The sequence below is a fragment of the Ambystoma mexicanum genome, chromosome 6q, assembly GCF_040938575.1.
Source record: "Ambystoma mexicanum isolate Mex_15411 chromosome 6q, UKY_AmexF1_1, whole genome shotgun sequence".
NCBI classification, from domain to species: Eukaryota; Metazoa; Chordata; class Amphibia; order Caudata; family Ambystomatidae; genus Ambystoma; species Ambystoma mexicanum.
The window spans coordinates 968,092,450-968,107,236 of record NC_090937.1 but is presented as its reverse complement, the minus strand read 5'-3'; positions in this window follow the sequence as shown (position 1 = coordinate 968,107,236).

Here is a 14,787-nt window from a genome sequence, read left to right as displayed (position 1 = left end):
TGCAGTTAGCAGCGTAACCCTCACCGTGTCCAGTTCTGATCTACAGTGTTTCTTGCATCCTGTCACGTGCTGAATCCTGTATCTGAAAGAAGAAGAACACCATTATTCAGCGCTTACCTGTAAGTAGCAGCTTGGCTTTGGTCTTGAATCTTCCATCTTCAGACTACCACCAGCTGCTCACCTGAATGCACGCGATCCGGGGATTCTTCATCACAACGCCGCAACCATCTTCGGAACACTGCAGCAACCTGAAAAAGACAAAAAGAGACATTAGTGAGCGCTCACTCACGGCCACGCAAGGACAACGAAAACCACTTACCAGGTGTAGTCTCTCCTTGATTTCGGAACATCACAGCAGCCCGAAACATCATAACGACCTGCAAAGGAAGCGGCGCAGGCACAGCTCAGCAAAAGTAAAAGGCAAAAAAGCACTGCGCACCGCGCATTCACTTACCTTGCTGGGATTCTCATCCTATACAGCACGGCAATGCCAAAACTCTCCAACTCATCTGAGGGAAAGAAACTAGAGACATTAATAACTACAAAATGGCAAAAGAGGAAAAGGGCAAGATAAAAGACTGTAAAAAAAGTAGTACCTACCTCATCAAGCAACTCGGAGTCACAGCAGGCCTGGACCCGAACACGGGCCAACGCACCAGTGAAGCAACTAGCCCACACCTCTAACGCGTACCTGCACAGAGACTGCACAGAGACGCAGGACGGAGAGCACACCATACCTAATAGTAAGGTGAGGAGAGAGATTAGACCTAAGGGAGGAATTCGAGGCAGAGGGAGGTGGGAATCAATCCAAGAGAGACATTTAAGCCTTACATCCAGTTCTCCTGTATTGCAGGCGCTATCCACATCCAACACACTATCAAGGGAGAGGGTTAGAGAGTGCTAATTTTCCAGCTAGGGCTGAGTGGCGTCCCCGTGGATATTAGGTGAGCGTAACACCTTTGGAATCTTCAAGGCCTAAGAATGATTACTTTATTCCCTTGTTCCCTTCCCACCTTGAAGCACTTTGAAGCACTTTACCTGTGTATAAGCGCTATATAAGTAAACAATAAATAAATAATTAATTAAGTGCAGGGTTGCTGAACGGAAGTGGCAGACCTTGGGTTCACCCTCTGACAAACTGGCCTCCTGCCTGTTCCAAAGGCAATATGGTTTTTCTATCCGCTCCAAGGAGAGGGCCCACATCCAAGACTGCATCTCTGGAGCCACTAACAATACGGCTGAACTTTTCAAAATCTGCAAGGATCTTGCCAATCCAACTACAGTCTCCAACCCTCTCCTTCCTTCCCAGGCTCTCTGCACCGCTTTGGCCTCCCATTTCATATCTAAAACTCTCCACCACCCCATCTCCACTCCAGCTCCCCCCCTTCACTCTTCTCTCTCTGGACCTTAGCACCCGATGAGGTCTCTAAAGTTGCCTGCTCCATGAAGGTTTCATCCATACAGGTGCTCCCCTGCTCTTCTAGAACAATGAAGGACAACATCTCCTCTCTCGCCCCAGCTCTTGCCGACTTCTGTAACTACTCCTTCACAACTGGCACTTTCCCTCTGTCTCTCAAGCACTCCCTTGTGCACATTCTACTAAAACAGTTGTCTGCTGACCCCTCCTGCCCAGGTAACTATTTCCCTATCTCCACCAGCCCCTTCCTGGGTAAACTCTTGGAGAAGTTGGTCCTCCCCCAATTGACCCTTCATACTGTACTTGTTGACTGCCTCCATGACCATCAATCTGGTTTCCGGGCATCCAGAGGCACGGAAAACTGCTCACCTGAACACCCATGAAGACATGCTTGCAAATCTTGACTCTAACTCTCCTGCTATTCTTATTGTCCCCGATCTCTCCTCTGCCGTTGACATGGTCAAGCATTCTAGCCTCATAAAACGGCTTTGTGATACCCTTGGCATCACGGACCAGGCACTGGATTGGCTAAACTCTTTCCTCACGAACGGCCCTTCGCAGATGCAACAGGGCCCATTCTCCTCCACCACCTCACTCTCTACCTGCAGTGTCCCCCAAGGCTCTATCCTATCACAATGGCTCTTCAATATCTATCTCGCTTCTCTTGCTCACCTGATCTCCTCCTTTTCTCCTCATTTCAAGTGCTATGCTGACCACCATCCAGGCATGGTGTGCGGCTAACGATCTCTGTGTTAATGCTAGTAAGATGGTGATCCTTCTCATTGAGACACCTGCACCCTGTTTCCCTCCTACCCTCTGGCCGCCCTCCTTGTGCCCTCTGCCCTCACCATCCTATGACGTCAAAAACCTTGTGGTCATCTTCGACTCTGCTCTCTCCTCCACCCCTCTCATCTTGGACCTTGCCAAGAAGGCCCACTTCCAGCTTCACCTCCTTAGAGGTATTCTCCTTTTCCTCACCTTCCCCCAAAAGCTCAAAGTCTCCAGAGCTCTGGTCCTCTCTAGGCTGGACTACTGTAACAACCTCTTCCTCAATCTCCCCCTTGCCTCCCTACGCCCCTTTCAGCTAATCCAGAATAGTGCTGCAATACTTATCCTTGGCCTCAAGCCCAGGGACTGTATCTCTCCAGCCCTAAAATCTCTCCATTGGCTCCTAGTGGCTGCGAGAATAAAATTCAAGACCCTCTGAATCATCTACAAGGCTTTTTGGAGCCTGGGACCACACTATCTCCAACTTTCCCTCCCTAAATACTTCCCTGCTAGAGTTCTTTGCTCCTCTAACTCCAACTCTCTGCTTGTGAAACGCTTCTACAAGCAGAGAGTGGGGGGCTGGTGCCTCTCTTTGGAACAGCCTCCCTGCCCCGCTCGGACTTGAGCCAGACCTCTGTAAATTGCAGAAACTTCCCAGAGCTCCTCTTTTCACTACCTCTTTCCCTTCCCTGCTAATCCCACTGCTGCATACACTAGCCGCCTGGTCCTTCATGAACCTTGATCCCCCTTCCCTATCTACTGCACTTTTCCTCACTGCACTTGCATGTCCAAATATCACAAGGCCTAGTAGGACCATGATTGTATATTTACTGTTTTTACCACTGTTATTTACTCCCCTTGCTCTCCCCCTCCACCTTGTCTTGTGGCATCTGGAAACACCATTCTGTTGTATAGGCGCCTAACAAATGTTCAATAAATAAAAATAAATAAAAGCATCTTCATGATGCAAAATGCTTTACTAACTCTAACCTACAAAATGCAAGCAATTGAAAAAAGTGCCACACAGATTCGGTCTTCTACATTACTCAGAAAGATCTTGATAGATTAATTAACAGAGGAGAGTGTTAAAAAATAAACAAACCTGGCGTTGACCGACCCGACCAGATCCCTCCCCACATTGATGAGCGAGCTGGAGGCATTTGGTGCCATCTCAGGCCTCAAAATTAACAAAAATAAATCAGAGATACCGAGTCTTTTTGCCGACCCCCTCGACCATCTCAAAATTGACCCAGGAGTAGGGTGTCCAGGCGGCAAGAGGCAAGATCACCTACTGTAAGGGGATTCAATTCAACACTACAGCTAAGTCAACGCCTAGTCTATAATACTGAATGAAAACCCTTATTGATATATCTTTATGTCCAGTTCATGCGTTCTGGATGACTACCCCTATATAACACCCCTCTCTTGGAATCCCCCTGACCCCACTGAGCCAAGAAGTAGTTCTGTTTTGCAAGTTTAAAAGGTTTATTTAATAATTTAAAATATATATATATCACACTTTATAATAAATTAATAATTGAATAGCACACTTAATCTGATATGATAAAGATCAACAACGGAGAATCTGGCACTAGCACACTTCTTTATAATTACTAAGGAGTTGAGATGAAATGGATAAGGTAGCACACTGGTAAATAGGTACAGAAGTATAATGTGGTAGAGAATGCTTTATAGGGTTCAAGGAAATGCAAGGTTGAATGAATGAAATGCAGTATAGAAAATACTCAATATGATTTCAACAAAACAATGTAATCACTTTTCTCTGGCTATTCACTCCCCCCCTCTTTATGCAATGCAAGGGAATGGGAGGAAAGCACACAGTTCTCAGAAATGCAATCAAATGTGATTCAGTTCACCCCAGCAAGCTTAGACTACAGAAGTTTGAAAACACAGGCCCAAATTGCTTTGATATGTGCTGGCAATGAATTAAAAAAATATGCTAAAATGCTTTTAATTCCCTTTCAGAGGTTCAGGGTGAGTGGTATCTAGTTAATATTAGTCCCGGTTCACACTAGCAATGATGCAGGGATAGTTAGCAGGTTAAACGAATTTCTGGCAAATGGAAGGCAAGCAGCAGCAGTTTTTACATGTGAAGAAATTTGCAAATCGCGGCAAAATTCGCGGATGCGCCGAGCGCTATTACAGAGGAACCACAAGGACTATCTCTATCGTTTTGGGGTCCCAGGAAAGCCTAGGATCTCATCTTACAAATGAAAGTTACTGCAAGTCTCTAGCACAAACGGTTGCGGAGATATGAGCGATTAAATAAAGGTCGTTTTTCAGATTTGAAATTTTAAAGTTCAAAAAGACACGTGCAACTTGCAACTAGAAAATGACAAGTGACAGCTTTGCAAATGACAGGTGACAGTTAGGAGACAGTTCTACTTAGATTAAAATAGGATTGAATTATATTATTTTAACTAGGAGATTGGTTTGGTACAGTTTGGCGGTACTCACAAGAGATTTTAAACAGGAAGGCGGCTTTGTCACGATCTGGTCAACAGGTCTGGACTTCGGACGGTCTCTGGGCACAGCGTCTGGTCTCTGGAACTGCTCACAGCATCGGGGTCAGCACTCTGGATACAATGGCCTTTTCTCTGCTAGGCACCGGTTCTCTGGGTCGGGTCCTGCCTTCTCTTTGGATATTTCTGTCACCGGGTTCTTGCAAAAGTTCTTGGCAAAATTCAGACGGCTCGCCCGGCTGTCTGAAGAGTTCAGTTGCAAAAATATTTTGAGGCCTGCTGACAAATACTCTTGCTGGCAGTGGCCTTTCTGGTTAAGGTTCTGAAGTCTCTGTTTATCTTGGAGTCTAAGTGTTGGCTCTTTGAAGATTGATGGAGGTAAGTATGGATTTTTCCGGCAGAGCGTCCCGCTGCAGATGGAATTGAAGGTCCCTATCTGTCCTGTCTGTCTGCTTTTATGTGTTTAGAATGTGGGTGTGTTCTAGCATCACTGACCCTACCTCTCTCTCAGCTTCTAATTGGTCAAACTTCCATTTATCATTTGATTGGGGAATGAACTGTGAGTCAGAGGGATGTCATTTTATGGCTTGCAGATAGGACACTCCTCTGTCAGATTGCACACATTCTATATTTGATAATAAAAGACATATTTCACAGTTACACAGTTGCTTGAAATTACATATACATGGTGTGGCTGAATTTAGCCATGTCTCTGTCCAAATCTGCTGTTTCTAAGAGCTTGCATTCAGAAATGGCACATAATTGACTTTTTAACTGATTTTTCAATTTCTGACATTGACCCAACTTTACATACATGTGCGCAGGGAGTATGGACATTAACTGATGAAGTTTCAGATTTTTAACATGCATACATTTAGAGTTATATCCACTTTTCCGCTGACACCCCCCTGAACATACCACCGGTTCTAAAAACCTCTTAAACTGTGGGCAGAAAAATCACAAGAATTATGGTATCATTTATAAAATTTTCACATGTCCGCTCTATGAGTTATTAATCTTTTTAGAGTTATGTTCTGGCTCCAAAGGGGTGTGGTTTCCTCCCAGCACAAGGTAGAAATACTGGTTTATCCAGTTCTGCCAAGCCAGCTTGCTCTCACAGGCAGTGCTCCTCCCAGCTTCTGCCAAGAGGAAGCTACATTTTACGACTGCTGTAATAAAACCTTTGCCTGAGTCAGGAGAGGCTCATTGTTCAAGAGGAAGCCATTTATGATCCTCTCAATAAACCCTCTGCCTGGGTGAAGGGAGTTGCATTGTTCACTCTCCTGCAGAGCACAGGTAATTCAATTATCAGATAGATGGCATATCCTTAGTGTGAGCAGCAAAAGGGCAGCTAGGCCTGGGAACACAGCTGTGACTCAAGTTTCACTCCTGATGGGGGTAGTTGCCAGGCAGAATTGGAATCTCTTTAAGCCAGTTTCAGATAAAATGTCACTTTTTGTTCCCCAGTTCCTGCATTCAAATAAAACTAAACATTTTTACATATGCAGCTAGAATGCTGATTCTAAGTGCAAAGCTATGGCATTTCAACAGTTACAAAGGCATGTGACACCAAACATAGGTCACTCATTTAATCTAAACATTTTCGATTTTAGTGTCTTTAATCCCAGTGCAACTTAAACTGCTGACTCCATAGCAGTTTTGTTATAAGCACTGTTTTGGGCTCTTCATTTCCCAGATTTTGTAAGCACACAAAACCTCATTCTGCCAAATGTCTGCTGGTGTTCAGTGAATAATTTGCACATGTTGCAATGTTTAAAATAGACACTTTGGCTTGCCTTCAGAGGAACACAGGGTGGTTTTAAAACGCTGGCTTTTGGATAGTGGTGAGTACTGGTACTGCACCCATTTTTGGGATTTAAGAATGAATTCCCCACAATTCTAGGTTGCATTTGGCAATCAGCATTGCCATTCCCAATGGTTTCAGACTACTGTGCGGGTAGTCCAATGGTGGTTTTAGGCAGTGTCCTTCTGTGCCCATAACATCGGCAAAAATGGGTGGCAGCCTATTCTTCCTGCATTTCCCTGTGCATTTTCTGGGAAGCTCTGGCCATCATGATGTTTTCATGTCAGTACTGCACAGTTTTGAGGTAGGGCTCGGATGCATAGGTAAATACATCCCACAAGCCCCCCTCTTGCGATGGCCATTCGGTTTCACCGATGGGACTCGCAAGATCTGGGATGTTTCCTCATCTTCTTCCAATAGATGGCACAGTTCAGCATCTTTTCCTCCATCCGGTCGGATCGATCGGTTCTCCTCGCCGGTCCTGATGGGAATATTGGGCGGTACCCCGAGCCCGTTGCGTCTCAGCTCCCGGTCTCCGGATCGTCCTCCTTGGCCCGTCTCAAGGTTTTCTTTCTCCTAGGACGACAAAGGAAGAGCGGCAATACCTATTCATAGACGTTTTTCCACCACCGTTGAGATAGTGGGGCAGCATATGCATTTCATCATCACGAAACATTACATTCTTATTTTGAAAAAAAAAAAACAGTATAACTAAGAGACAGTTTCATGCAAATTACAATATTTTAGAGACTAGATGTGGTATGTTTTATGATTGGAACAGAATTAGTCTGATACAGTACCCGCTAGGATTCCAGAGGATTCCTCCAGTTGTTGCAGAGTGTGCCTGGGATGGCAACATTTCAGCTGGTTTATGTGGACCCACTTGTCTTCCCCCTCTGCCGAACCGCCTTTGGGGATGCGGATCTTGTAGGCCACAGGGGAGATCTTATCGACGATCTCAAAGGGTCCCTTCCATGTAGGCAAAAATTTGCACTGCTTGGCCTGGTTCCTTTGGAAGTTGTATAGATAGACCCGGTCTCCCACCTGATATTCCTTCCTGGAAGTTTTCAGGTCATAATGGGTCTTCATGCTATCAGCTGATCTTTCTAGATTCAGCTGAGCATAAGCAAAAGCATGTTGGAGGTGTTTCCTTAAATTCTCTACATACTCATGAGTAGTGGAGGCATTTATCAGTGTCTGCTCTTGGGTCCTGTAGAGCAAATGCTGAGGAAGCACCATCTTGCGCCCAGTCATCAACTCAAATGGTGACATTTTGGTTGCAGATGAAGGGGTAGATCTGATGGCCATTAGGACCAGAGGTAATCGGATATCCCAACTTGGCCCAGAATCTGCCACAAACTTTTTTAAGATGCTCACAATTGTTCGGTTATATCTCTCTACTGCCCCAGAAGAAGCTGGTCTATAAGCAATATGCAGCTTTCTCTTGACCCCCAGTATCTCCCACATCTTTGTCATTACTTCATTGGTGAAGTGGCTACCTCTGTCTGACTCAATCCTTTGAGGTAGACCAAAACGAGAAAAGATGTGGTTAATCATCAAGGCAGCTGCCGTTTCTGCCTTGCAGTTTGGGGCTGGGAGACATTCCACCCACTTGGTAAACAAGCATGTCACAGTCAACATGTACTTATTCCCCCTAGCCGAGCGAATCACAGGGCCTACAAAGTCGATTTGTAAATCTGACCATGGCAGTGTCATTCCCCTCTTTTGTAAAGGCGCCCGGTGCGTAAGGGATGATGGCTGAAATTGTGCACACACAAGACACCCCTTCAAGTATTGGTCGAGGTCCTGCCCCATGTGTGGCCAGTATGCAACCTCTCTTAAGATTTCCAATGTTGTGTGAAACCCCCTATGACCGGCGGTGGCCGCATCATGGGCGTGACTTAACATCAGGCTTCGGAATGAGGTAGGAACCACCCACTGATCGTGGCCAGCTTTGGATTTCCTTACCAGCAAACCGTCTTGAATCCGGAACATTTTTGGACATTTCATCAACACTCTTAGGTCCTCTTTCCCAATGTAATCGGTATCCGTCAGGGGAAAGTTCTCAGGGTCCTCAAGGTGCTGGTAAAATTTACCAATAATTGGATCCCCCTTCTGAGCAGTAATCAAATCAGCATCAGGGGTCTCCTTACTCCATTGTGCAATTGAAAGGTCGTTGTGAGCATTTGTCTGGGACCTAGTGATAGCAGTGACCTGGATTTCCCCCAACAGGGACTCAATCTCAATTAGATCCCCTTGGATGGCCCCGGTTTTGGCCAGCTGATCAGCTAAGTCATTTCCAGTTTTGTCTGGTCCCTCTACTTTGGAATGACCCTTGATCTTTTTCCAGTAGATGGTCATCCCATTCGATGTGACCAGATCATCAATGTTTTGGATCAACTTCCCATGTTTCAAGGGTTTGTTGTTAGCACATAACATGCCTCTGGTTTTCCAATTAACCAGGTGCTCCACGAACCCGTTCCGTACATAATCCGAATCTGTGATTATGACCAGTTCGTGGAGTTGATGCTGGACAGCAGTGAGGATGGCCTGATGCACAGCCATCAATTCTGCCACCTGACTACTTCGGGGATCAATTTTGTATCCAGCGGAGGGTTCTGGGGACTCATTCACCCATGCATTCCCTACGCCGGCCACCAGTTCTTTCTCCCCGTTGTTGTCAACATGGTAAGAGCATCCATCCACATATACAGTGGGCATTCCCTCACACTTGTCTTCTTCAAAGACTTTGTGTGGGGAATTAAGGTATGCCTCCATGTTGTCCTTGATTTTCAGACTTTCGTCCTCGAGACAGTTTTCTCTGGCACAATCATGCAAGTCAGCCAGACCTTGCGCGAGGGGACTCTTCTTGTTTTGGCCATATCGGACCTCCACAGGAAAGCCTTGCATTGACAGAATCCAGGAAGTAATTCGGGAATTACTCACATTTCCGGCCCGGATTCTGTCACTTTGGAGATATTGCAGAGGCTGGTGTGGAGTCTCCACTATGATGTGTTCCCCCTGGATAAACGGGCGGTAATTCTTCAATGCCCACACCGTTGCCAGGAGTGCCTTCTCACAATCGTTGAATTTTTCCTCCACAGAGGATAAAGTTTTGCTCGCATAGGAGATTACTTTATTGACCTTGTCATGCTTTTGGTATAATACTGCCGTCAAGCACGTATCAGAGAACCCCGTCTCCAGGAAGAACTCCTTGTTTCTGACAGGGTAAGCTAGGCAAGGCGCTTGTGAGAGGCTTCTTTTGAGTTGTTTTACCGCCTCGGCTTGTTCTGGACCCCATTCCCACTTGACCCCCCCTTCAGGAGATGAATCAGGGGTCTGGTGATCTCTGCGTAGCCCTCAATGAACTTTCTGCTGTAATTAGTCAGTCCAAGGAGGCTCCTTAGTTCCCGCAGAGTTGTGGGGTCTTTCAGTTTCTGAAGTGCTTCCACTTTCTTTTCCTGGGGACAGAGACCCTGAGGAGTAATCTCATGCCCCAAGAAATTAACACGGGTTCTACACCACTGTGCTTTCTGAAAGGAAAGTTTTGCTCCGGCGGCCCTCAACTGTGTCAGAACATAACGGATCTCCGCTATGTGTTCCTCCACAGATGAACTTTTGATGAGGACATCATCTACATAAGCCAGGTTACCCCTCGCACCCAGGTCGGGCATGGCCTTATGTAGGAAAATGTTGAATTCATTGCCGGAGTTGAGGTATCCGAAGGGAGTCCGGGTCCATGTGTACTGCTGGCCCCCAAAGGTAAAAGCCAGTTTGTATTGGTCCTCCCTACTGACAGGCCCGGTCCAGTATCCATTGGTCAGGTCTATTGCAGTGAATACCTGTGACCCCTGAATCTGGGCCAGCCCTTGGTCAATGTAGGGCAGAGGCCATCGGGAAGTATGGACCCGTTTGTTGAGCTCCCTAAGGTCGGCGCAGAGTCTCCACTGGCCGTTTGGCTTCAATATTCCCAGCACCGGATTATTGAAGGTGCTGTGGACTGGACGGATTATTCCCCGGGACTCAGGGTTCTTAATTATTTCAGTAAGGGACTCCATTGATGCGAGAGGCAAGCGATATTGCTTCACAAACACAGGAGTCATGCCAGGGTCCGTGGGGATTGTTGTTGTGTGGATGTCAGTGCGACCACAGTCATATGAGTCTACCGCAAAGAGATCTTGGAAATCCAAGAAAACTTGTTTCAACTTTTGCTTTTGTTCCAGAGTCACACAGGCATCAGCTAGGTTGACTCTCTCTTCCACCATCTGCCTGAAGCCTGGAAAGACTTCTGGTTTGGCTATTTCCGCGGCCTCCTCCAGCTGGGTGGAGAAGTCCCTGGTCAGAGTGCTGATTTGGACCGGAGGCTTCAGGTGGGAAAGGTAGCCCTCATGTACCTGGAAAATCACCTCATCCCTCCTGAAGTCACACGTCACATCTTCCTTACCATAGGGGCAGGAAGTGTACACCAGGAAGTTCCCCCCATGCCGGGTAAAGATCCTGTTTGGTGTTGTATTGTCATCACTGTCACTGTCAAAGCAGTCCTTGGGGATTGGTCCTAACAGTTCATTTACTAAGTCGATGGAAAAATGTCGGTCATCAACCGCCATTCCAATAATGGTGCCTGCGGCTAGAGTAATACTCTTTAAGTCGCTGTTATCCACCTCTATTGGAATAGTGTCATGTTCTATGTTGACTAATGGTGTTGGGTTTACCCCTAACCCTTGCTGTTGGAGAGAAGCATTTAGATGTATGTAAGCATCAGGGTTTTTCAAATGTTGTCCTCTTTTAACTTTCACTTCCAGGGAGAATTGTCGGGTCCTTTCTGGGATGGTGACTTCCTCTTTAATCTGAATTTCAACTGCATAAGGTAGCAATTGAGCTGACCTAAATGCTTTTTCTGGATCATCAAAGCCCATGGGATTATCCGCTAATCGGGACCAAGCTTTGAAGTTTATTAGGTCCAAACTAATGGCAAAGCGATTGAGAATGTCACTGCCTAAGTAAAAGGCGGCAGGGACGTCTCGCACAACCCAACAATTGTGGACTATGCTCTTGTTGCCAATGGAGATTTTGAGCATACACCTGCTTGGCAGGAGATGTTTGAAATTAGGTGCTTCCAGGTCCATTTCCCATTTGTCTATCAGTTTGAAGGTGGGAATGGCTGGATCTTTTGGGAGTTGGCGAAACATGGCTTCGCTGATGAAGCTCTTACCGTTGTTCACACACACTCGAGCGAGAACAGAGTCCTTCCCATCATTTAACTGGACAGGGATGAACAACTGCTCTCCAATTTGCTGAATATCAGCCAGGCTTTGAGCTGATTTCACATCTTTCTGGACTATAGGAGTGGGAGTTTCAGATTGTGGATTGGTATAGAATTTCAAAGTGTTTCCTTCCAGCGTGGAATACCACCTTAAACTGGAAGGAAGGTTGATTTTCAGAAATAGAGAGGACCCCCCATCACCAGTCTGTTGTCCTACTGCTATTACTGTCACATCTGGAATTTGGCTATTCTGGAAGTGAAATTCTACTTGGTCAGATTTTTGTTCAACCATGTGGCATGTGCCGTTTAAACTAACATGGTTGACACTCTGTTTTAATTTTATTGGTCGGCTAGTCTGGGTCCAGAGGACCTTGTTTACACAATCTATTAGGGGTGACAACCTTCTCAGGAGGTCATTCCCTAGTAAACAAGGGGTGCCCTCTGGGGTCACAACTATGACCGGGTGTTTCAACTTATGTCGCCCAATTTTAATGTCCAAATCTGCCGTCCCCTCGACGGGAATTTCCTTCCCGTCAAAGTTCTGCAGTTGTCCAGGAAGAGAGGTGAGAGGAATTTGGTAATTCTCTCCCCTTCCTGCATTCAGTTCATCAAAGGCCCTTCTGGACAGAAGGGTAGCTTGAGATCCAGTGTCCACCAGTGCCGAGATTGTACCCTGCCCCTGTACTTGTACCGGGGCATAATATCTTCCCTCCTTCTCCTCAAGGGGGCACAGATAATGTACATTTTTGGACAACTGGTGGGCTAACTTTCTGGTTTTGGACATTGCTAGCGAAGAGATTTGGGCAGAATTCTGTGGAGAGTCTTGGGAATCTGAAAGAAAAATTTGGGAACTGGAGATCAGAGCCATTGTGGGTTCCCCTGGTTCCAGTTCTGGGCCGCCCCCCCTTTTTGGAGGCAGTCCCCAGTATGGGTTTGAACCCGGGGATTTTCTTGCTGTTGGTTCTGGGATGAGATGGTGGGCGGCGGTAGCTCAGTCTCCACATCTCCCCAGTCTGGATTTGCATTCCTAGGGACCCATTTTTCTTTGGGAGGAGTTCCCCCCTCTCTGAAGGAGAAGATCCTTTTCTCAGGATCCTCTGAGGATCCCTCTCCCTCAAATTGGAAGATCTGTACCTCCTCCTCAAACTGAGTCTGTTTGGGTCTTTTGTTTCTCCTACCCCCCCTCTGCTCCTTAGGAGGCAGACTTTCAGGGGCAAGAGATTTTGTTTCCGGTTCCTGGGTTTCCAGGGGCTGTTTACAAGTGAGGAAGGAAGCTTCCTCCAAGGCTTTACACCCCCCTTCCCCTTGTGCCTCCTCCCTGGGAACCGGTGAGTTATCGGGGTGCTGCCCCCGTCATTGTTCTGGAGCACCAGGTCCAGAGTTGGGTGCGTTCTGCGCCGGCACGCCCATCTGAGGGTTCTGCTGAGCCCTCAGTATGTGACCCAGATCCCGCGCCATGTTTTGAACCTGGCGCTCTAACTGGGAAACCCGCTCAGGCTGATACGGGGCCCTGTTTTCTCCCCTGGGCTGATCCCGGGAAGGGTAGCTGTCCCTTCTTTGGTAGTACCCCTGGTTGGGAAGATTTGGGTACCCCTCCACCCTTGGCCTCCCCTCTCCCGGATTCAGTGGTCTGGGCTCAGGGAATTGGGGAAAGAAGGATGGATGGTTTTGGGGCTGAAAGTTGGGTGGATACCTGGGGAAAAAGTTCTGCCCAGGATTTGGAGAGTTTCTGCCCTCCGGTGGGAAGTTAGGAGGGAAGTTCCCTGGGTTAGGTGCTTGGCTGGATCCCCCCCCTTGGGCTGGAGGAGTCCACACATAACCCAGGATGGGTCTGTTTCCCTTGTAACGGGGACTTACATAATCAGGAGAGCGAGGGACCCCATTTGTGGGGCTGCCTTCCTGGCTCCCTGTCTGTGACTGGCCCGAGGACCTTCTGGGCCTAGAATTATTAGGTGCAGGTAGGTTTTTAGGCCCCCCCATCTCCAAATCTAAAACGGGGGTGACCTTTACCTCTGCCACCTTGGCAGCAGCAGGGGTGGTGTTGGCTTTGGGGTTTTTCTGGGCATTACTTTTGCTATCTATCGGTTTCTGCACCTCATAGATCCGGGTAGCCTGTTCAATGACCCAATCTAGGGATCTTTTCTCGTGAAAATCCCTCACGAGCTGGGTCATGATGTATTTGGGCAAGGCATGGAAAAACGTATTTATGAACTCTCTACTATCTGTGCGCACCCTTCTTGTGGTCTGTGCAAAAGCACGCTTTAACTCCTGCACAAATTCTTGTGGGGCCTGAACCTCCCCACATTGCAAATTGTAGGCTGCCTTGCGAGCCTCTTGAGGATTTCTGTGAACAGAAAAATGTTTCAGGATGGCCGCCTTATATGTGGACCATCTTAAATGATTTTGATCCTCCAGCCCCGCAAAGAAACTGGAGTATTCCGGGGAGAATGTCCACTTTACATATTGAATACAGCTTTGGCTGTCCTTCAAATGGAAAGTCTCCATCATTTGTTCAAACAACTCTAAGTGCTCCCAAACAGAATACTTAGCGTTCTTATGGTAAGGCGTGATGACGCTCCTGATCGCCTTAATCTGCTTTAAGGGGTCCTTAAGCAAGGCCCTTTTTGCCTTATTGGCCTTTTTGGTTCGGGTAACCCTTGTCCATTCATCCTCGGACTCAGAGGCACTGCTCCCAGAGGTTCCCGTCTGATCTTCCAGGTTTTCCCGGATTCTGCGAGCCTGGGAATGGCTGGCAGAATGTGGGGACCTGGTCTCCTGTGTCCTGCGCAGTTCAGAGGAGTCTTCAGATTCCTCCTTGCTGCCAGGATTTGATGGGTACCCCCTCCACTGACCTAACTGGGCAGAGGTTTTCAGGATGCCCTTAATGGGCCTACTCTCCTGGGGTTCCCCACTGAACTGTACTGTACTTGGGTGCCCATACCCGGATGCCCACCCCTCCATTCCTGAGTGGTACTGGCCTATGAGCCCCATACTTTTAGCTGGATAGTAATCTGCCATCCCTGTGGCCCTGTGCTCATGTGCACCAGGGGAC